Below are 21,701 nucleotides of genomic sequence, written 5' to 3'. Positions count from 1 at the left end.
CAGAGAGTGTGATTATAAATGATTATAAACACCAGAGAGTGGGATTATAAATGATTATAAACACCAGAGAGTGTGATTATAAATGATTAGAAATACCAGAGTGTGATTATAAATGATTATAAACACCAGAGTGTGTGATTATAAATGATTATAAACACCAGAGAGTGTGATTATAAATGATTATAAACACCAGAGAGTGTGATTATAAATGATTATAAACACCAGAGAGTGTGATTATAAATGATTATAAACACCAGAGAGTGTGATTATAAATGATTATAAACACCAGAGAGTGTGATTATAAATGATTATAAACACCAGAGAGTGTGATTATAAATGATTATAAACACCAGAGAGTGTGATTATAAATGATTAATATAGTTGCAAGCAACAATGATCGGGCCCAAGCAACGGCAACATCGGGGTGCAGGGTTATGAGCCTCTACACGGCGACTCAGCTGATCCCATTGGTTTTCTATGGAATTCAGGTCTGGAGAAAGTGCAGGCCACTCCATTTGAGGTACCCCAGCCTCCAGCAGCCGTTCCCTAATGATGCGACCTCGATGACCTGGAGCATTGTCGTCCATGAAGATGAAATTAGGTCTGTGTTGTTCATGCAGGGGCACAATGACTGGATTAATGATGTTATTCAGGTAGTATTGGCTTGTCACTGTACCATTCACAAGATGTAGGGCAGTTCTGTATTGAGTGGACACACCTGCCCAGACTGTAACACCACCACCACCACCACCACCACAGGCTCGTCTGGTGATAACAGTGGCTGATGCATAGTGCTCTCCTTGCCATCATTTCTGCTCAACGTGAATCGACTTTCATCAGAGAACAACACTGAGGTCCACTGCTCCCTGGCCCGACGTCTGTGCCTGGTGGTGTGGTCAGATACGTCCACTTCTATGCCTTTCTGTGACTCTTCCAGTCTCTCTGTATCTCTGTATCAACCTGCTGATGACACTCTGTGACACTCTAAGCTCAGTGGCCACTTCCCTCTGAGAACATCCTGTTTGAAGCCTCGCAATGGCGAGGTACTGTTGATCAATTGTTAGGTGTCGTCTTGGTCTCATGATGTCAAAATGTGAAGAGCATGATGAAGAGGACTGTTTAAATACCAATTCTAATGGAACCAGAAAATTTATTGGTTGATTCATGGATCAAACACCAGTTGTGAATTTTGCCGTTAAGCACCTTGTTAGAGAACAGCAAGTTATGCAAAAAGTACTGAAACACTGAACAGTTGGACATGTGCATTCAAAAGTGTAGAGAAGGTCAAATTAAGTTCACCTGTAAAGGTTATAGTGCATTTTAGGTGCATCCTGAAATTTCACCCGAAAGACGAATATTCTTAACTTTTTGTGAGTAATGTATATGTATATATACACACATGTACACTACCAGTCAAAAGTTTGGACACACCTTTTAATTCAATGTTTTTTGTTTAGGGATTTATTTTCTACATTCTAGAACAATACTGGAGATTACAAAACTATGAAATAACACACATGGACTTCAGTAATCCATATGTAATGACAACAAAAAACAGTCTCAAAAAACATCCCAAAATAACTGACTTCCTGTTAAGCAGATCCCATGACAGGTGGATGAACGTCATTAAGCTCAGTGAGATCTAAATGTATACCGGGTCTCATGCATATACGTGAAAGTGAATATGAGCTGTGCAGCTATATTTCTGACACAGTTCCAGGGGGCGCTGTGACGGCCCTGTGCCACGCCCAGGGACCAGCCACACTGGACTTTCTCATAAACATTTGCACTTTATATGTGAAATATTTTGGAACATTAGGCCTCTGAAATACCTCTTCTGACCCAGGTGACTCCAGCATATCAAAGCCCTTTAGAGAAGTTGAGTACAAGTGCACTGAATTACCATTTTATTTAAATAGCTGTGAAAGTATTAATAAGCTGTGTTTAAAACTGCTTTACTACACATACTGGCACATTTTAACATAATACAGATTGTCCAAACTGATGTTTGTGAGATCTGAGAGGTCTTTGTGGGTAAACTCATTTCACATTAAACTGCCACAGAGGTCAAATGTAAATTAAACCAAAGAACAGAGCTGCACAGTTATAATTTTTCTCTGGTCTAAACCTAAGAATAACAGGGTAAAATGATAAAAAGAGTTTTGTATTATTTTTACACGCACCAGGACTGATTAAAGTTAATAAATAAAGAATCAGACATGCTTTTATTTACCTGTTTTTTATTTTTATTTATTTTTTAACTTCAGATAGCCAGGGGTGGTGTCAAACACTTGGATATTTTCTAATGCTGAAGCCCAACAAAGCCCTTCCCTTCCACTAATTCACCTTGTGCCTCACTGTGTGTACATCCATTACATCCGTCTAATGTTTCACCAAGAAATTAATAAACTGTATGTGGAACCATCAACATCTCTCATTAACGTCTTGAGCAAGCTGTTAGCCCGTACCTGGACGTATGTCCCTGAATTTGCATCAAGAGTCCTGACCCAAGCTATTTTTTCTATTCAAGGCTTTGAGGAGCACAAAGATGCATACATCCTTTTTTGTGGATCTAGTTAAGCCACAGTGCTCGACTCAAGCGTCCAGGAAGGCTCGCTCTATCTATCGTGAGGGAAAAAATGATTTGATCCCCTGCTGATTTTGTACGTTTGCCCACTGACAAAGAAATGATCACTTTGTAATTTTAAAAAATCCAGAAAAACACATTTCAGAAAAGTTCTACATTGATTTGCATTTTATTGAGTGAAATAAGTATTTGATCCCCTATCAGTCAGAAAGATTTCTGGCTCCCAGGTGTCTTTTATACAGGTAAGGAGCTGAGATTACAGTAGGAGCACTCTCGGGGAGTGCTCTTAATCTCAGCTGGTTACCTGTATGAAAGACACCTGTCCACAGAAGGAAACAATCAATCAGATTCCAAACTCTCCACCATGGCCAAGACCAAAGAGCTGTCCATGGATGTCAGGGACAAGATTGTAGACCTACACAAGGCTGGAATGAGCTACAAGACCATCGCCAAGCAGCTTGGTGAGAAGGTGACAACAGTTGGTGCGATTATTCCCAAATGGAAAAAACACAAAAGGTCTGTCAATCTTCCTCGGTCTGGGGCTCCATGCAAGATCTCACCTCATGGAGTTTCAATGATCATGAGAACGGAGAGGAATCAGCCCAGAATTACACTGGAGGATTATGTCAATGATCTCAAGGCAGCTGGGACCGTAGTCACCAAGAAAACATTTGGTAACACACTACGCCGTGAAAGACTGAAATCCAGTAGTGTCTGTCTGTCTGTCTGTCTGTCTGTCTGTCAGTCAGTAGTTTCCTGAAATTAGCTTGCAACTGGATCCTGGATTTCCTGACTGGGAGACTTCAGTCAGTCCAGATCGGGAGCAGTATCTCCAGCACCACCACACTGAACACTGGAGCTCCTCAGGGCTGTGTGCTCAGTCCACTGCTGTTCACTCTGCTGACTCACGACTGTGCTGCAATGCACAGATCGAACTACATCGTCAAGTTCGCCGATGACACGACCGTGGTGGGTCTCATCAGCAAGAACGATGAGTCAGCATACAGAGAGGAGGTGCAACATCTAACAGCCTGGTGCAGAGCCAACAACCTCTCCCTGAACGTCGACAAGACCAAAGAGATGGTTGTTGACTTCAGGAGAGCACAGTGTGACCATTCTCCGCTGTCCATCGATGGCTCCTCTGTGGAGATCATCAAGAGCATCAAATTCCTTGGTGTCCATCTGGTGGAGAACTTCACCTGGTCACTCAACACCAGCTCCATCACCAAGAAAGCCCAGCAGCGCCTCTACTTCCTGAGGAGGCTGAGGAAAGCCCATCTCCCTTCCCCCATCCTGACTGTGTTCTACAGAGGGACCATCGAGAGTGTCCTGAGCAGCTGCATCACTGCCTGGTTTGGAAACTGCACCGTCTCGGATCGCAAGACCCTTCAGCGGATAGTGAGGACAGCTGAGATCATCGGAGTCTCCCTCCCCTCTATCACAGACATTTACACCGCACGCTGCATCTGCAAAGCTAACAGCATTGTGGCTGACCCCACACACCCCTCACACACACTCTTCACCCTCCTGCCATCTGGAAAGAGGTACCGGAGCATTCGGGCCCTCACAACCAGACTGTGTAACAGTTTCTTTCCTCAAGTCATCAGGTTCCTCAACACCCGGGACTGAACTGTTCTACACTCTCTCTCTCTCACACACACACACTCTCTCTCTCTCTCTCTCACACACACACACACACACACACACACACACTCTCTCACTCAGGACTGAACTGTATATTAACTCTCTGTCTCTCTCACACACAGATACACACACTCTCTCTTGACCGTGAACACACGCACACACAATTTATATTGTTCATTACTTACTGCACTCCCTCTACCTGTCATCCGCTGCTATAGTTATATTTATGTTTATTCTATTTGCACTACCTCAACCGCTGCTGTGTATTTTTGCACAATATTTTTGCACAATACTTTTTTTTATTTTTACATCATTTCACTTTATCTATTTTATTTCACTTACATTCCATTACACATGTTCTTTTCGGCGCTAAGTGTCCTGTGTTCTTTTGTGTTGTCTTTATTGTATTTTGCACTGGTCTTGTCTATGCTCTGTTTGCACCTAGCTGCACACTGTGCACTTTACGTGGCTAAGACAATCTTCTGTCCTAGCTCTGTGGTGTTGTTTTGTGCTGAACTTGTTGTTGTATGTTTATGTAGCACCAGGTCCTGGAGAAACGTTGTTTCATTTCACTATGTACTGCATCAGCTATATGTGATTGAAATGACAATAAAGCTTCTTGAATTTATTATTTATTTATTTTTATTTATTTTCAGACTTCAGCTTGTACACGCCCCTGTACTAGATGACATCCAAGCATTAGACACCTCCTAGACGATCATCTGTTTCTTTTTCTTGGGTGAATGGGTGGTAATTTGACGCTGCTTGTCGGCTTCTGCGCTACAAACATCTGCTGTCCTTGTATCTTCTCCAGGGCAAAGGTTTGTCCTTTTATCTTCTGGGCAAAGGTTTGTCCTTGTCTCTTCTCTAGGGCAAAGGTTTGTCCTCGTCTCTTCTCTAGGAGAACCCTCGGGTGTGCTGGGGGCTGAGGCTGGATCACAGGCCTGTACTGTGGCTTGGGTGCTTCAAACCAGATGAATATATTTTAGACATGTCCAGAAAGCTTTACCTCACTTTAGATAATTTCAAAAATTAATTAATATATTTTTAATATAACTAACTCATGCTGAATGTCCACAGGAATTTCCTCCAAAGCTACTTTCTACAGTGATAAAAAGTGTAAAGTGTTACTTACTGAAATCACACTGAATATTCTTCTCTCTGCAGGCATTCATTAAACGCCTGTACTTCATCCTCTCATCATCAAGCCGCTCAGACAGAAAGTCATACTCCTACACACATGCAAAAACATGTCCAAGTGTACCTACATCTATACATTTTTACTAAGTCTAAGCTTTCTCTTGTTCTACTGACAAATCACTGACAAATCATTTTGAAGAACTTTACACTTAAATCAGCTAAAAATGTTGATAAGAAATCCTCCTTACTGTCTCTGTCCTGTTGATCCTATTTTTCTCAGCCTGCATCTTTCTAGTGTGCGTTTCCTTCTGAGTTTTCTGGGTCCTTTTGATGAAGTCCATCTGTCTGTGGTGATCTCTTAAGGCCTCGTCTGCTGGGCTGATCTTGCAGTTGATATTGTAGTGAACCTGTTGCAGTTATTACACTCAGTCAGGTATAAGCATACTAGGCTGTGTATTCTGTGTGTGTGTGTGTGGGTCAGTGCATATATATGAGCATCTTACATCTGCTTCATGGCAATAGCGCCTGTGAAGCTCAACGAACTTCTCCTTCAGCGTCTTTGGGTCTTCTTGGATGAATGGTAAGCAGTTGCGGACATCACCCCTCCACCTTTCCAGCAGGATATTGTTACTCTTGAGCTGTGGGAAGACAGACATTACAGTCTTATGGTACCACTGGTAAAACTAATGATTATTATCTCCAGCAATACAAGCAACAACTACACGTTAAATCCTTGCATCTTAAGGAATTATAAATCAAAAATGATTTTGTGGTGAAACAAACCCTCTGCCTCTGGATCTCTACGTGTTTGGCCTTAGCTTTGACCTTCCGCTTCAGGTCAGAAAGGATCTTCTTGTACTTCTTGTCGTCCGCTGCCATTTCAGCAGCAATCTAAAATGACAGCCTCCTCTGATTAGCTTGTAGTAATAGTTTGTTGCATTGTTCTCTTGTTGTCAGTCATTTGTTGCATAGAATTTGACAGTGTCATACTTTTAAACTCCTCACCTTCGAGAACATGTCTTTATCCTCCTCTAATTTATTCTTAAGTTGGTTGATTTCAATCATTTGACTGCTGCCCTGCATCTCACCATCAGCTACTTCACCCTCCAGTTCCACCCTGATCAATTCTGCCTGGATCTCTTCTATGCGCAGCTCCAGGTCTCTAATTATTTTCTTGAGCTCTTCAGCGGAGCTCACCTGCAGGGACAGAACAGACTCTCTTCTTATTTATTGCACAAAGTCAGTCTATCTTCATTTATTAATGGCTGATTTATTCAACTTTTTTTTTTTTTTATATCAAAGACCTTTAGCAATGAAATGCTAACAGTTATGGATGTGACCAAATAGCTGCATATTGTATGTACTATCAAGTTACCCAGAATAGAGAATATCAGCAAGTTCTAGCTTATACAGTGGAGTATTAAACCCCAGCACACTGAGTTGTATAGATATCTTGCTCTAAATTTATACCACACACAATCATGTACTATACAGTATGTTTTGTGGCATAATTCTCTGTTTATGTTGCAGTAAAGTGCAAAAAAAGAATGCCAAAAAAAAAACCACCACTGGGAGTGTTAGCATGAACTTCACCTTTTCAGAGAAGATCTGGCTTTGCCTCTCCTTCTCCTTTGTCAGACACCTGAAATTATGACCTGCTTCAAAGAGTTGGTCCTTCATGTTCATTATTTCCTCCTTCATATGAGAGATCTGGGTGCGCTGATCTTTTTCCAAGCTTTTAGTGGCCCAGTATGCTTCCTGTGTGGGTGTGTTGAATCACATCATGGTTAACTGTGGTGGTGTTAACAGATTTTAAAACATATCTTTTACATTTCTATGCAAGGCAAGAAAAATACCACTTTGTGGTTCATTGTTTACTTTTTCCCCCATGAGTTGTATTTCTTGCTCCATCATCTGCCTAAGCTCCCTCTCCTTCTGGATATCTTCTATATAGTCTTTACTGAGCTCCATGGCCTCATATAAAGCGTCTTCCAGAAACCTTTGCTGTTCCTCCTTAAAGGTCTTAATCTTCTGCTCCAACTCTGCCTCTAGCTGTATAGAGAAGACAAACACATTATAGTAAAAATTTGAAACATACTAATCATAAGGCTGGACTGAAATGGATCGCAATTCCACACATATTGGACTTTATAAACCGAGCTGGTCCACGCATGCAACTAGTATATCGGTATGGAACAGTAGGAGTTTATTATACTAATAGTTACTGTACCTCAGCTTAGTGTAAGCACCCTACCTAGTGCATTATGTGTCAAATTGGGCATTAAAAGGTTAATACCAGGAAAAGAAGTAAGAATACTAGGGAAAGGAACAAGAGGGGCTGGATCTCAAAAATTCAGCACTGACACATGCAGCACAAAATAAGTCAAGGGCTAAGCTAACTAGATACAGATAAGAAATAATGAGCCTGTAGTTTGGACCAGAGGCAGATCAAGGACAAATGAGGAAGACAGGAGCACACGTCCCAACAGTGAGAGTTTGAGCAGTTTGGCTCTCTCACCTCCTGCACCTTGACTTCATAGGCCTGTGTGTCCTCCTCCAGGATACAGCGGTGGTTCTCCTCAGCTTTCTGCAGCTTGTACTCAAAACTCTCCTTCATCAGTTTCATTTTCTGCTTGAACTCTTTGGACCTCTCAAATTCCACACGGGGCCCCTCATCGAGAAAGAATTCTGGGAACAAAATTGGACATGCATTTTAAATGGGATACTAAAGGTGAAGTCTAGAAAATTCAACAAAAATCCAGGCTCAAACACTGAGGCAAGCAGATTTTATAATATTTTTTATATTAAATTGTTCTAAAGCAGCCAAGCTCCCAAGTGACTCTCAAAACCCAAACGTTCTGTAAAAGGCACAATGTTGACATATAGAGGGTGTATTTACTTTGGTCGTTCATCTCCTTGACAAAATTCTCCTTCAGCTTGGTCAGCTCCTTCATGTAAGAGATCTTTTCAGCGTCCTTCACAGCACCCAGTTTCTATCGTGAGATACATAACCGTGTTTACTGAATTATTCATTAACATGGATCATAACCTTGTGCTCATTGTTCATCTGATATACAATAATGAATACAATACAATAAAATCAGAGCCAAATCGATTTAATCAGTCTGACCTGGATTTTCTCTTTCAGAGATGTGATCTTCTCCTGGAAAGGCAGCAAAACTGTGTGCATTTTCTCACTGAAGTCTATTTCCATCATGGTCATTGCGATCTCCTGCTCCACCTCCAGCCGCTCAAGATGTAACGTGAGCTTATTTATCATCTCATCCTGGATGATGACAAAAGTTCAACACAGAAAAAGAATGAATGGACATAAAGTCAAAGTTTTAGGAAGATAAATGTTTAATCCTGCTGTTAAACTGTATCACTATAAGGTACAAAGGCAACGTACAAGTATCTGTTAAGGCACCTGTTCTAATATATTGTGGTTTCTATAGTAAGGACTACTCTAAGTGAAACAGCATTCCTTCACTTGGAAGGATCATATAGCTTATGGCTTGGTCATATTTACCTGTTTATCCAGGAATTCCTTTTCACATAAGACCACGCCAGTGTAGTCTAATTCTTTGACCTTCTCAATGGTCTGTCCATTCTGGTCAATAATCGACCAGACGAAAAGGCAGCCGTCCTTAGAGGCAGTCAGCAGGTACTGATCACCAGGTGTGACGACCATCTACACAAACAATGAAGAAAAAATATTGAATTGGATGGAAAATTTCATTCAAGCACCAAGAACAGATATAACCATCATTAGCTGAATAAATCACTCAGTGTTCTTCCTTGGCCGTTATTTTCTGGTATCAGGATGCTTATTTGGTCAGTGTCTCCTACAATTTCTATCATCATTATCGACAGTATACACATCAAACTATTTCAGTTTTCATTATCATGGCATATCATCATTCCTAAGACACACACGTACTTTGGTGATGGGACCAGAATGGGCCTGATATTCTTTCCAGGTCTTCTCTTTATCAAAAGGGTAATCGATGACCCTGACAGTACCAGCTGAGGTGCCAATGAAGACTGTTCTGCCCGAACGAGTCATGGAGACAGCCGTGTATTCCCCACCATCTGAGGCCATTTCATATAGGACCTAAATGCAAACAAAAACACAAGCAAATCAAGTGAATTTTATTATTCTGTCCATACACATATAGAGGGAGAAACACGGCTTCAGGATCACAGTGTGAAAACCATGATAAGAGCATGGTGATAAAAAATCCTGCTATGGGATAGTGTCCACTGTTAAAGGTGCTATATAACTAAAATAAAATTTTATTTTAGATATAGAGTTTACACAGAGTTTCTATGTTTTGCAGTTGAACTGCTGTGATTGTAATTTTATCTAAACAATCATATGATATGTTTTTTTGGACTTGCCCCTTCATCACTGATCTCCTGAAGATGGCTGCGGCCTACGGCGAGGACGCTCCCGGTGTTAGGCGAGAATGCCACATCTGCGAAGCAAGACGCTGTCTCGTTCCTAATCACCGCATTGCCGGTCAGAACGTCCCACACAAATACAGTGCCGTCCATCCCACATGACACCAAGCGACGGTCATCGTCGCTCCACTTCAAAGACTGCACCTGAAGGGTCAGAACAGGGAATTGAGGTCACTGATGTTTATTAACAGTCTTCATTATGGTTCAGTGATTAAAAAAAATATTAAATCTGTGATCAAAATGTTTATGAAACACTATTTATACTGACTTGCTGATGATGACCGCTCAGGTCCAGTTTTTTCTGTGTTCTGATGTCATAAACGTGGATCATTTTTCCAATGATGGCGGCGAACTTGTTACCATTGTGGTTGAACACACACTGTAGACACACACATGCTTTATTTGACTCACTACTTCTACACACAGTTTCTGGAAAATCACACAGATTTCAAATATAAAAAAAACATTATAACACTAAGGTCAGGTCAGTTAGAACCCACCTCGGTGCAGTTGCTTATGGGGAACGTCTGGGCAGTGTGCAGGTCGTCATAATAAATTTTCATGAGGTGGACTTCTGTGGAGAAGCCCACCAGGACGAAAAGGCCGTTCGGGTGAATCGAGACGCTGAGCGGCTCTTCCTCAAACTGCTTGAACTGCACCAGAGACCTGCAGAAAAAGTCCATACAGTCAGAAATCTTTCACACAGTAAATAAGCCCTATGGATATTTTGATAGCCGCATCTGATGACGATCAGTATTCTGATTGATTGAGTATCAAGTACTGATTGAGTATTGAGGAGTACCAAACATTTTTACTAACAAACATGATTTTTTCTCCTACTTTTTATGGTAGTTCCAGATGTGTATGGTGCGGTCATTGGAGCAGGTGGCCATGAGGGGTTTCGTCGCACATACGGACAGACCTGTGATGCTCCCCGAGTGAAAAAGACTGAGACAGGTGCATGAACTGGGTCTTCTTATTCTGAAAAAGGAAGCAATGGGGAAGCAGAAGTCAGTAAATTTTTTAGTGAAAGGCTTTCCTTATTACTGTACATTACTGTTTGTTGCTGTGTTACCTTAATAAGCTCCTCTGAATTGAGGCTGATGTGGTAGAGCTGGCCTTGGTCTGTGCTAATGGCCAGCGCCTCCTCTGATGGACTAATGCACATCGAGGTAATCGCCTGAAGTGGCTTGTTGCTGCATGGGTCCACAGGAATCTGCAGAACAGAGGAAAACAGCTCTTAGTGCTTATACCCACTGGTGCTCAGCCTCACAACGGGTACAGAGTGTCAGAATAACATCCTGTAGAACTGTACTTTAGAGCATACACCACATGCTTTAACACTACTAGTATATCAGATATTGTGATTATACAAGTTCATCTCTATACCCCTCTCTGCTCGTTTTAGAGCTGAGTTGAAATAACCATTTGAATCACACAAAATGAATTATGGCTAAGGTTTAGGCAAGTCCTAAAGATGGCTGCTGTTTCAAATCCCAGCATTGCCAGAGAGCCACTGGTGGGATCTTGAGCAAGACCCTTACCCATAAACTTTCACATTTACCTCACCTGTGAGTTGTGTAGCATAAAAGCTTCTGCAGAATGTTAAATATCAATTACTCACTCTTAATGTCACTGTCTTCCTGTAGTTGTCTTTATCCGGGATCTTCTCATACAGGCTAACTACTCCCAGCCCATCTGAACAGATGAAGCCGTCAGAGTAGGGCAAGATGGCAGTGATAGCTGTCTGTGGTATAGCTGTCGGAGATGAAGATGAATCCGTTTGTCTGTCAAGGGAGAGAATGTAGATCATCATGATTTGGTAAAAATACAATAAAAATGATACCGTATTTTATTATAAGCTGTAGGATGATACAAGCGTTACAAAGATAAAAACAGATCTTCAGAACAAGGAAAAGGTGTTGGAGAGGATCTTTGCATCTCTCTCTCCCTCTGTGCTGTTACCTCTCACATGCTTTCCCCATCCTTTGCAGGCGTTTGGATTTCAAAATTAGCAGTTGCCCTGCCTCAGTTCCTGCAATAATGGAGTCGCTAGACATCCACGTGTGGCACAGGATGTTCATCTTCTCCACCTTATATGAGTCCGCCATTTTCAGGGCGCCCCTCCTGAATTCATAGATCCTGAAAACTCCCTTTCCGGTGACGCAAACCTGTTTCATATCCTGGGGGTTAAAGCTGACCTGGGATTGAGAAAAGAGAACACTCAGTGTTGAGGTTTGACCAGATGATATAGCAGATTCATGACCATGATCTAAGCCTTTTCCTTTCCTGTATGCACCAGCAATTGGATCAATGAAACGTCTCATTTTTATTTTCTGCCAGTTGTATCCATGTTTTTAATGGAAAAGCATCTTTGGTATTACAAAGTTCACTTGTCTTCACTCACAACTGCAAGACCTTCAAAATTTCTACCTGAATGATATCGCCTGGTGTCTTGATCTGCACAGACGCGATGAGCTCCTTTTTCTTCCACTGCCAGCAGTAGAGGGTCCACGAGGGTCCCCCAGCCTGGCCTAGCAGGTACTCCGAGTCAGCCGAAAATGCCATGCAGACAAACTCCTGCACGCCATAGTCGCTGCCCTTCAGAACTTTTTTCTTGGAGTGTTTCTTGTCCTTCAGGTCAAGGATGGTAATGGAGGCCCATTTACCACACTCCGACACGGCCAGGTAGCGCCGATCAGGGCTAAAAGCCAGGGCCCGCAAGCTCTTGCTTTTCGCTGCACCTGTGGAGTAACATTTGATTAGGAGGACTGAATGATTTTAATTAAAACAGATTCAAAGACTACTTCAACTACAAATAAGGATGATTTAAGACCTAACAGAGTCATTACAGTAAAATGGTAATTTGTTCCCTAACTGAAATGCATTTCCTTTTGATTTTGTACAAAGTCTATGCAACAGTTAGACCCCAAACGTACATAACTGTATGTTTGAGGGTAAATTTACACTGTACTTTAGGGAAGAGGTATGTCTCTTTGTGGTACCAGTTTTTCTGTCAGTGCTTAGGTTGTTTTTAAAAAGGTACAACAGGAAGTGAAGCTCTCAGCAGACTTACTGTAAAGAAACTCTTGGTGTTGCTGAGGGATGTTGTAACTGACACAATGGTTTCCACCTGGAAAAATCAGAGTTTCCTCATCCTGAAACAGCAGGTTGTTTCTTACGCCTTTGCTCACACCTAAAACGTGGCAAGGCTTAATGCCTTGTAAGCTTCTTTTAGAAGTCGTTTTATTTTTTGTGAAATTGCTCTGAAATGAGAAAAACATGGCATTCATTAGTTGAAAATGATACTGCACTGGTTCCACATGGCAATTGTGAAGGTAATCAGTGAATAGCTTATGAAACACAGTGTCTAGCTTATGAAAAGGTTATAACTAAAAGTAGTTGACGATTCTTTATTCAGAAATGTTGGGAATCGAGGAATCAAACGATGAGCCGATTCCATACAATACGATTCATTTGTGCTCCTAAGGGGTTCATTTTCATACACTGATTTCACAAAGATGACACAAAGCCTTACAGATTTAAAATAAAACCCCAGAAAACAAACTTATTACTCCTTGTGTAATGAAAAAAAAACCCGAAATGTCCTGTAAGGAAATCCGTCTAAACACAGCAGGGGACAGAGCGCGCGCTACGGCGACAGAAAAGCACATAACTTCACATAAACACGGTTTAAAAAAATACACAAAGCAATTCAGTTTTCTCAGACATAAGAGATTAATCAGATGAGACAATCCGCTAGGTTTGGATTACACTAAATATTTAGCCCCGTCGGAAAAAAACGGCGAGTTTTATAGCGGTCTGTATTGCTAACTTAGCGCTCTGTGACTTAGCAAGCGGTCACGTTAATTATCAGTTAATTATTAACGTCGATGTAAAAGATGTTCGGTTTGGAAAAACTTACCTCAATATCGCAAGAAGCCATCTTGGTAGCTCGCTTGTTTGCGCTCTTGATCATCAATGAGACTCTTCGGTTCAGAGTTGCTATGGATATGCTCAGTTCTTTTACGCAATAAAGAGGTTACGTCATCAGCAGCCGCCATTTCTTTAAGCTTTTTATTTTAACTTACGTATGAATTTTGTTCAAATAAAAATGCCTCACACTACGTGCTCATTTTTGCACAACTTTTGTCACAGCCTCTATCACTGAAACAGATGAAGTAACGTGATGCCGTCTGCCATTCAATTATAATTTTCACTTGTCAAATGTGACCAATTTGCATGGGAGCTGAAAGAGTCGGTTCGGAACCAAAACATTGTTTAGAGTAGACGGGGAGTGTCGAATTGATTTCATCCAAACAATTAAGTAAAAAAAAAAAAGTGATTTTGTCATTTATAAAGAAGATTAAATAACACTGTGTAACGCTCTGACCCAGATAACTCGTTACTTCCAGGAAAAATGAAAGCTCGAAGGCGAAGAGTCTGTAATCCACACGTTTAATGGCAGGTGCACAGGCAAACTCGCTCCTCTCATACATGAGGGTTCAACTCTTTCTTGCGTTACAAATAATAAAAATAAAGGACAAAATTATAACAAAAGCGCACAGCAAACTTATCATCCATCGTGGCTCGCATTACACCATTACAAAATTCTCCTACCTAATCGTCACTTAGTGTACTGTATGTTACGAGTGATCAGTCTCTTAAAGGGCACACCGCACAATACTGTGATGCATGTGAGTTCAAGTTGACTCTATTTTCTCCACTTTCCTTAAACAAACATGTTTATTGTCCACATTTCCAGTGATTTTGTGCAGAAACAATGTGACTAACAATGGCTTCTGTTGATTAGAATAATTCAGGCTGTATTGATATCAGTTGGACAACTGATACTTTACTAGCATTAGCCCAATTTTTGGGCCCTATGCAAAGCCCCTTTACCCCATCATCTCATGATCCATGCTATTTATCACTTTTTAAAGAAAAAAATATATATAAAAGTATACACACTTTACTCACTGATACAGTAATTGTTGTCAAATCAGTGATGTAAAATTGAAAAGAACATTATTAAAAATTCTAATACCATGTATAGCATTAATTTTTTTTTTTTGCATTGCATGCATGTTAATTCAGCACAGAAATAATTTGTGTATAAATTGAGCTATACCAAGATAGGTAATGTCGGTCCTGGAAGGCCACTGTCCTACAGAGTTTAGCTCCAACCTTAATCAAGCACATCTGAACAAGCTAATCAAGGTCTTCAGGAATACTAAGGCTATAGACAGGTATGTTTTGTTTTGTTTTTTCTTCTTCGTCTTAGGGTTGAAGCTAAAATCTACAGGACAGCGGCTCTCCAGGATTGACTTTACCTACCCCTGTGACTTTGTACTCTAAATCAGGGGTGTCCAATGTTATCCAGAAAGGGCCGGTGTGGGGGCAGGTTTCATTCCAACCAAGCAGAAGCTGTACCTGATTCCAACTAGTGATGTGTCGTTCACGAACGATTCGTTCATTTTGAACGAATCTTTCCCATGACTCGAGAACATCGAGTCGTCTCGGGGAGTGACTCGTTCATTTTGTGTTGACTGCGCGTGCGCAACATCGCATAAGCTCAGTAAACAGAGAAGATTAGTTCATTTTTCGAGTCTTCGGGTTTGTACCGTGGCATGACCGCTTTATTGGATACAGAAATGAGTTCATTCTCAAACATCCTTACAGTTTTTTTTTACTCTTACTGTTACGTGATGCATTATAGCTTTTTATTTCCTACAGACTATAAATGTGTGAATATCTGTCATTATGCTTCTTTTCCATAACACTAAATGTTTTAATAAAGAGTTGGTTAATGCTTTAAACTTCATTAGGGAAAATCTTTCTTTCTTTCTTTCTTTCTTTCTTTCTTTCTTTCTTTCTTTCTTTCTTTCTTATCTACTTACTTTTTATTTTATTTTATTTATTAACTTACTGTTTGTTTATTTATTCTTTGTATTATTTATCTGAATAAACATCAGCTAACCCTGCAGTGTAGAAAATAGAAATGTATAAATTCATGCATAAATCTGAGTGTTGTTTTTTTTAATCCATATGCAGTTATTTAATAATATAGAATCTGACCTAAACATAACCTTAATGTATGAAACTAATATTAATTATTCACATTAATAGTGTTATTTGCTTTTCTGTTATGCCCCTGTGTCATTTATGAGTTTATGAGTTATCAGTATTATACCAGCAAATGCACAATTGGTGGCAAAATAAACAACAATAGGTACTTTGTGTTTGCAGGTTTAGTTTATTTTAATAAGTAGTATTTGTTTACAGATAAAGACAGAACAGGCAAATTAGCATTTCCAAGTAAAATGTGGATTTTTTTTTTTTTTTTTTTAAAAACCCTCACACACCACACATATCCTCAAGAAATATTAAGCAATAATAAAGGAGACTGACAATTATTATTTTTCAGAAAATGTTTATTGCACAAATATTTTGATGATTTTATGATATCTTATAGTTTTATAATTTAATACCTTATAAAGTCAATAATACTAATGTAATATTGTATTTGTCATAAGATACTGAGACGGGAAGCAGTCACATTACAAGAACGAACAACGTGAATCCAAAGACTTGTTATGTAAACTAATCTTTTCTGTGTCCGGCTCAGACTGCATTGCCTTAGCATACGGGGCTGTCAGGTGATGAATGAATGACTTGAACCCGGAGACTCGAAAGGTGAACTCATCTTTTCTGTTTCCGGCTCAGACTGCATTGCCTTAGCATACGGGGCTGTCAGGTGATGAAACCCTCCAAGGATAGGATTTGTGAAGAAAGAATTTCACTGTGCAGTAATGTATATGTGACAAATAAAGACAACTTAACATTACTGTCCACCCTGTTATTATGGGGTAACTGCCCTTTCAAGAAACCGAATGATGAACCCTGTGACGTCCCAAACCCCACTTTATCTTTCTTCAGTGAAGCTTTACATATACAAATACAGTACATACCTTAGTAACTTTCTTGATTATATAATTAATTCCTAAAATAATTCTTTATATTGTTTAAGGCTTTCTGTTTGTTCTGGTTTTGATTTGATGTCCCTATTATTTTCTAGTCCACCTTTTAAAAACTTTGTAAACCCTGTCATGATGTTGGCCACCCTGTCATCCTCATCTATTATTAATTTTTGTTTTTTTAACAAGTTAGCAAAACCATCCTAAAGGCAATTTATGGTGATTTTGACCCAATTTTGATTTGTAAAAGTCAAAAATACACTCTGCTTGTTGAAACATCACAATATCTTGTTTTGCTTTGACTTTTAAAACATCACATATTAAATGACAATTACAGACCAGCATCACAAAGCATGAAAGATACATTCATGAAGAATACAGATCCTGAACAGTATGAAGCTATATATGTGTTATTGCATTTAATTACATTAAAATGTAGTAATAATATTAATAATAATGTGAACGTCCAGTGTTGTCAGATTTTCAGTTTTGTCCCCTACATCAAAATTGTCTTGTCCTTAATCCTCTCAGGTGGTATAGCTGCCCATTCTTCTTGTCAAAATGCTTCCAGTTCCTGTAAATTTTTTTGGTTGCCTTGCACAAACTACATGTTTAAGATCTCCCCAAAGTGGCTCAATGATATTGAGGTCAGGAGAAAATGGCCACTCAAGAATCTTCACCTTTTTTTTTGCTGTAGCTATTTGAGGGTCAACTTGGCCTTGTGCTTTGGATCATTGTCATGTTGGAACATCCGAGAGCATCCCATGTGCAGCTTTTCTGCTGTAGAATGCAAATTGTCTGCCAGTATTTTCTGATAACATGCTGCATTCATCATGCCATCAATTTTGTCTAACTTCCCTTTGCCCCTGAAGCTCACACAGACCCATAACTGAAGAGATCCACCAGCATGCTTTACAGTGGGGATGGTGTACTTTTCACCATAGGCCTTGTTGACTCCTCTCCAAACATAGTGTTTATAGTTGTGATTATAAAGTACAGTTTTGGTTTCATCACTCCAAATGACTGCTCCAGAGGCTTGTCTAGGTGCTGTCTGGCGTACTGAAAGCAGGCCTTTTTGTGGCATGGGTGCAGTAATGGCCTTCCCCTGGCAACTCGACCATGCTGGTCATTTGTGTTCAGGTGTCTCCTTATTCTGCTCCTTGAAACAACACCACCACTTTTTTCCCCCAGAGAAGCCCATATTTGTCTCGAGGTTGTGTCTTTATAACATTTATAACTTTATAACATTTGATCAGGGTTGTTTGAGTGATTTCAGTTATCATTAGGTTTTAAAAAGGGGTCAGACAACTATGTGATAATTAATGACCACTACTTTAAATAAGAAAAAAATCTTTGGCATTATCAGTCATATTTTCCAAATAAATGGCAATGTTTTACAGTTTCTATCAGGGTGTGCAAACTTCTGAGAACAACTATATATCAGGTTAAGAAATGAATGCTCTAGAAGGGGGGAAGTACGGTGTCTTAGTGGTTAGCAGTGTTGCCTCACAGCAAGAAGGTCCTGAGTTTGAGTCCCGGGTTCGAACAGACACGGGCCTTTCTGTGTGGAGTTTGCATGTTCTCCAGTACATGTTTTTGCAAGTCCAGAAACATGTACATCAGGTTGATTTGTAATTCTAAATCGCCCATAGGAGTGAGTGTGTGTGTGTGTGGTTGTCTGTCTATGTGTGGCCCTGTGATGGACTGGCGACCTGTCCAGGGTGTACCCCTGCCTTTCGCCCTATGTGTGCTGGGATAGGTTCCAGCAGACCCCCGTGACCCTAATTAGGGATAAGCGGGTGTAGACAATGGATGGATGGATGCTCTAGAAGGCTTTTGTGTAAATAGTCTGCTGTAGAAGTTCTTGTTTGTGACTTTCTGAAGTTGAGTAACTTAGTAAACTTGAGTAAAAATAAACACAGAAGGAATTGTTGAATCTGCCTGGACTGAATGTGTTTTTCTAAAGAGTATATAAACCTACAACAGCTACACTATATTGCCAAAAGTTTTGGGACACCCCTCCAAATCATTGAATTCAGGTGTTTGTTTTTCAGGGGTTGGGCTCGGCCCCTTAGTTCCAGTGAAAGGAACTCTTAATGCTTCAGCTTCATACCAAGACATTTTGGACAATTTCATGCTCCCAACTTTGTGGGAACAATTTGGGGATGACCCCTTCCTGTTCCAACATGACTGTACACCAGTGTGGAGAAGATCTATCAGAATGTACAGAGTGGAGCAGAAGTGTTAGTGAGACATGAGAGTCCTAGTGGTGCAGTGTAGAGTTCAGTAGATTTATGGTTGTGAGGAAAAACTGGCCCTGAACCTGCTGGTTCTGGTGTGGATGGTCCTGTATCTCTTCCTGGATGGAAGGAGGTTGAACTGATTGTGACTCGGGTGGGAGGAGACCTTGATGATTTTGTGTGCTCTGCTCAGACATCTACTGTGGTGAAGAGACTCAATGACAGGTAGTTGGGTGCTGATGATGCGTTGGTCGGTTTTCACCACCCTTTGCAGTGATTTCCTTTCACACACTGTGGAGCTGCCATACCACACTGTGATAGAGTTCATCAAGATGCTGTCAATGATGCGGCGGTAAAAACTGGTCAGGATCTTGGGGGATAGGTGAAGGTTTTTCAGTCTTCACAGGAAGTAAGAGTTTTGTTCTGACGCAAAGACAGATCCTTAGAGATGTAGTAGCCCAGGAACTTAAAGCTGGAGACATGATCTACTTCAGACCCGTTGATCTAGACAGGGGAGTGTCTGCTGCTGTTATGTCTTTTTAGCATTGAGGGTAAGGTTGTTTGTTGAACTCCATGCTGACAGGCTTTGGATCTCCTCTCTGTAGGCTGATTTATCATTGTTGCTGATCTGACTAACCACTGTGGTATCATCTGCATACTTGATAAAGATGTTGGAGTCATGCAGCAGAACACAGTCATGTGTGAACAGGGAGTAGAGCAGTGTGCTCAGCATGCAGTGTGTACATTTACTTTTACATCAATTTCTACATTTTCTTTTACATACATTTCTACATTTTCTTTTACATAAATTTCTACATTTACTTTTACATAAATGTGTACATTTATATTTCACCGATTCTATGAACATTTACCTCTGTAAATGTCTGACTGTGTTTTGGTATCTGAAAACTGGTCAAATCAGGCTGGATTTTTCAGCAGGGTAGCTGTTATAATGTCAACTCTAACTGAAAATACCTTTAAAAGTACAATAAAAGTGACTATAAACTGATAGAAGTATGTGTGTGTGTAATTCTTTATTCTAATGAATATAAAATACTGCATAGAAACAGAAACTAATTATAACCAACTTTTTTCTGTTCAGAGAATTATAGTTCCAGTTAAAGGTTAATTTCAAAGTTTGTTAAAAGAGAAGATAATACTATTTTTTATTTAGGTTTTTTTTTTTTAATTATTTTTTTATTTGGCAATTTATTTCTTTTCAGTTTAACTAGTTTAACTTCACTTTTTCCCCAAAAGTGAGCTAAATGATAATTTATTGTCCTGGGCTAATATTACAGCTCCAATAAATGCATGTTGATGTTTTTCTCCTAGTATTGTGTATTTATCTTACACTGAATGCATCTTCTGCACAGAAGTTTCTGATATTTCAAACAAAATGTACAATGAAGCGGTAATTACGCACAAATTTCACAATGGAGTGAACACAGAGTGAGGACTGAGTGAGGAGGAAGTGAGGAGTGGGAAATGTTCAACCTGGAGAGGAGCTGAAGTGGAGTCTCCCGAAAAACCCAATATAGATGCTGCAGATGAATATTTCTCAAACTTGACTTGAACATCATTTTATTACCAGTTATAAACTTCCTCTGAGGAAAAAAGTAAAGTAATGCAACATAAACATCACTTAGTAAATTGCCCTGTTTCCTTCAACAGAATGATATTTATAGAGGACTTTTAACATTTTACATCGTCACATATAGCTTTAAAACTTAATCCAAATTCCGAGCATGATATGTGAAGGAAAATATTATTATTATTATTAACCTATTAATATTAATTAGAGACAGTAAAGGCCTTTTTTCTTCTTTCTGCAGAAATCTGGATGTACACTATATTGCCAAAAGTATTCGCTCACCCATCCAAATAATCAGAATCAGGTGTTCCAATCACTTCCATGGCCACAGGTGTATAAAATCAAGCACCTAGGCATGCAGACTGTTTTTACAAACATTTGTGAAAGAATGGGTCGCTCTCAGGAGCTCAGTGAATTCCAGCGTGGAACTGTGATAGGATGCCACCTGTGCAACAAATCCAGTCGTGAAATTTCCTCGCTCCTAAATATTCCACAGTCAACTGTCAGCTGTATTATAAGAACGTGGAAGTGTTTGGGAACAACAGCAACTCAGCCACGAAGTGGTAGGCCACGTAAACTGACGGAGCGGGGTCAGCAGATGCTGAGGCGCATAGTGCGAAGAGGTCGCCAACTTTCTGCAGAGTCAATCGCTACAGACCTCCAAACTTCATGTGGCCTTCAGATTAGCTCAAGAACAGTGTGCAGAGAGCTTCATGGAATGGGTTTCCATGGCCGAGCAGCTGCATCCAAGCCATACATCACCAAGTGCAATGCAAAGCGTCGGATGCAGTGGTGTAAAGCACGCCGCCACTGGACTCTAGAGCAGTGGAGACGCGTTCTCTGGAGTGACGAATCACGCTTCTCCATCTGGCCATCTGATGGACGAGTCTGGGTTTGGCGGTTGCCAGGAGAACGGTACTTGTCTGACTGCATTGTGCCAAGTGTAAAGTTTGGTGGAGGGGGGATTATGGTGTGGGGTTGTTTTTCAGGAGCTGGGCTTGGCCCCTTAGTTCCAGTGAAAGGAACTCTGAATGCTTCAGCATACCAAGACATTTTGG

General features: G+C 40.3%; 1 pseudogene; it reads right to left on the bottom strand.

Annotated features, from left to right (window-relative positions):
- Window positions 1-4,899: 4,899 nt before the first annotated feature.
- On the bottom strand, window positions 4,900-13,857 carry LOC131354004 (cilia- and flagella-associated protein 57-like; annotated as a pseudogene).
- Window positions 13,858-21,701: the final 7,844 nt, after the last annotated feature.

This window comes from Hemibagrus wyckioides, linkage group LG06 (genome assembly GCF_019097595.1).
Source record: "Hemibagrus wyckioides isolate EC202008001 linkage group LG06, SWU_Hwy_1.0, whole genome shotgun sequence".
In the NCBI taxonomy this organism is placed as follows: Eukaryota; Metazoa; Chordata; class Actinopteri; order Siluriformes; family Bagridae; genus Hemibagrus; species Hemibagrus wyckioides.
The sequence above is the reverse complement of the archived record's forward strand: the minus strand, read 5'-3'. Positions and strand labels throughout refer to the sequence as shown.